Source organism: Mixophyes fleayi, chromosome 2, assembly GCF_038048845.1.
Source record: "Mixophyes fleayi isolate aMixFle1 chromosome 2, aMixFle1.hap1, whole genome shotgun sequence".
NCBI lineage: Eukaryota > Metazoa > Chordata > Amphibia > Anura > Limnodynastidae > Mixophyes > Mixophyes fleayi.
In genome coordinates, this window is record NC_134403.1 from 164,961,376 (window position 1) to 164,964,705 (window position 3,330).

General features: G+C 38.2%; 1 pseudogene; it reads left to right on the forward strand.

The window, feature by feature from the left end:
- Window positions 1-2,712: 2,712 nt before the first annotated feature.
- Window positions 2,713-2,831, forward strand: LOC142141802 (5S ribosomal RNA; annotated as a pseudogene).
- The last annotated feature ends 499 nt before the right edge of the window (window positions 2,832-3,330 follow it).

The window sequence follows — 3,330 nt, forward strand, 5'->3', positions numbered from 1 at the left end:
GATATCGAACTCCTAAAACATGCAATGCATTAGGCAGTCACATTCCTCATAATCTGGTTACTCCACCTTCAGGGCATGATGATATCCCCAACACCAATAACGATAATACAGTTTATGCAACACCAACAGTGGCTATAGAAAACCCAATCACCGATGTAGATTAAATCCAGCACGACACCCTCTCACAAATAGGTCATTTTTTATGACTGGGCCCGAAGTTCATGAGTACACATTTAAAACCCAGCCAGTCCCAGTCAGTCAAAAGGAAACTAAACAACTCAGATGAGGGAGGAGAGGAGGTCAAAAAAACAAAGCAATAAACAAAACCAAAATTGACTCTAAACCCATAGGGATTTTTAATTTGAGTGATCATACTTTATCTGAGTCACAAAACAATGTACTAAGTAAAAGGCTAAAATATACTCCGACCAGGTCTCTTGATAGATTTGATACCTATAGAGACGTACAACGTTTCATTAGGAAACTAACCCTTAAGAAGTATTACGCCAAAACTCCTATGGAACGTGAAGCTTTAAAACCTCCTGATACATACAAACATACCAATCTCAAACCAGAATCAAAGTTCTATCCTCAACAAATTAAGGGTAGTCTTATAAATACATTTGAGACATTGGTTCTAGCAGATATTGACACCATTGTCCCACATAAACAGAAGAATAGGACTGTTAACTTAACCCAATTAGAAATGCAAGCACTTGGATAATATTACCATCAAGCCGGCAGACAAAGGTGGGGGCATAGTGATCCTAAATACCACTGACTACATAAAAGAGCTATATAGACACTTATCTGACTCATCCACATACAAGCCCCTAGACACAAATCCAACAATTGAATTCTCTTAGCAACTAGTGGTAAAGAATTGGGCATACTCACTAATAATGAATACAACTATATCTACAGCCCTCATCCTGTGATTCCCGTCATTTATTACCTCCCAAAAATACACAAAAATATCAAACAACCGCCAGGAAGACCCATCATTTCCGGTATTGGATCAATCACAGCCAACCTCTCACACTATCTGAATACTTACCAGCAGCCATTTGTTAAGACCCAAAAAGCCTACCTAAAAGACACCACACATGTCTTACAGATTCTAAAAGGAATTACCTGGAATTCCAGATATTGGCTGGTCACGTGCGATGCGACTTCGTTTTATACCGTTATTAGGCATGATCTAGGCATCACTAGTACACTTTACTTTCTAGAGCAAGATCCCGCAATGAACAGCAGTCAGATAGAGTTCATATTAACAAATATTGAATTTATTCTCAAACACAACTATTTCTGGTTCCAGGATAGGTTTTATTTACAAACACAGGGTAATGCTATGGGCACTAGGTTTGCCCCCAGCTATGCAAATCTCTACATGAGTTTTTGGGAAGACCATAACATTTGGTCTAATACTAGCTGGGAGGCAAACCTGGTGCTCTGGCGAAGGTACATCGATGATGTCTTGATCATATGGGATGGGCCAGAATCCTCTCTTCTACAATTTCTGAATCATATCAATGACAATCATTACGGCCTCCAATTCACTGCCAGTCATCCATAGAATTCCTTGATCTAGAAATTTGTATACAGAACAATTGTCTAGCAACCAAAACTTATAGGAAGCAAGTAGATGTTAACAGCTACATTCTCTCCACTAGTCATCACCATCCGCAGTGGCTTAAGAGTATCCCATTCAGCCAATTTACAAGGATTAGACGCAATTGCACCAATATACAGGATTATATTACTCAAGGTACTGAAATGAAGTCACACTTTCAAGAAAAACAGTATGACCATCACACTATTGAAACAGCATTCGATAAACTTCTAAGTACTGACCGGGATCAACTATTGGAATATAAAACATCAACACAAGCAAACCCCTCTGATAATGTAACCACTGGTAATGACCAGATATACTTTGTCTCAGATTATTCCAATGAAGCCAATCTTTTAAAACATATCATCTATAAACACTGGCATATCGTACAAAAGGACGAAATCATAATCCCTGCCAAAGCAAAAATAGTCTTCAGGAAAGCCCCAGACTTGAAGAAAGTTTTGGTTAAAAACCACATTAAAGAAAAGACCACCCATACCAAGTGGTTAACCCAGGTTAAACAAAAACCAGGATTCTATCACTGTGGCAAATGTGTCAATTGCCAAACTACTCAACAAAATAATACACAAGGAACCACTGAGGTCTTTTCATCCCACGATAAAAGAAAGTTCACGATCAAGGATTTCATTACGTGTAGCACCAAGAATGTTATTTATCTTATCCAATGCCCGTGTGGAAAGCAATACATTGGTCGTACTATTGGGCCTTTGAAGGTCAGAATTGTTGAGCATATCAGGAACATAAAGAATGGGTTTGAAAAACATCACCTTTCCAGTCATTTTAAAACCATGCACAATTGTGACCCCAAAGGTTTGGTATTTTTAGGCATTAAGTGTGTACATAACAATTGGCGAGGAGGGCACCCAATTAAAAAATATTGATCGGGAAGAAACTAAACTAATCCTATATTTCAATTCATTAACACCACGAGGACTTATTGTGGAGTATGATGTCTCATTATAAGTTAGTGCTTTCTACACCATTCAGGAACATTGTGTCTTTATTGGTTATAAGTTGTTGACCCTCGAGTGTCAATGCCCCCTTTGTCCCTTTGGGTAAAGTATCTCCATGCAGACTACGGTCACACCACTCTGGAAATGCCCAATCCCCACTGATCTTGGAAGCCAAGCAGAGTGGAGCTGGTCTAGTACCGGGATGGGTGACCTCACGGGAACATCTGGTACAGTAGTACACATGTAGTAGATTAATCCCAATATGGTGATGAGTGGCAGGGCACGTCACCTCTTATTTACCATGACATAATGTACATCATATTATTGCCTAGTTTATTGTTGCCATGAATAGGATAATAATTGAACAGAACATCGCTCTTTTTATTATATAGTTACAATATTGCTAGGTTGCACACATCTTCTATCTAGATTACCACATTTATCCATTATACTAATGGGTCACACACATTCTCTTTCTAGATTAATATGTCCAATTACTATGTCAATTACCGCTGACACTTATGAATGTACCATGTATATGTCAATCATGTAACATTCTTTTTATTGTACAGCCTCATTATTGCTGGGTTACACATATCCTCTATCTAGATTACACGTCTATCCATTATACTAATGGGTCACACACATTCTTTATCTAGATCAATATGTTCAATCACTATGCTAATTACCACTGACACTTCTGAATGTACCATGTATATGTCAATCATGTAACATTTA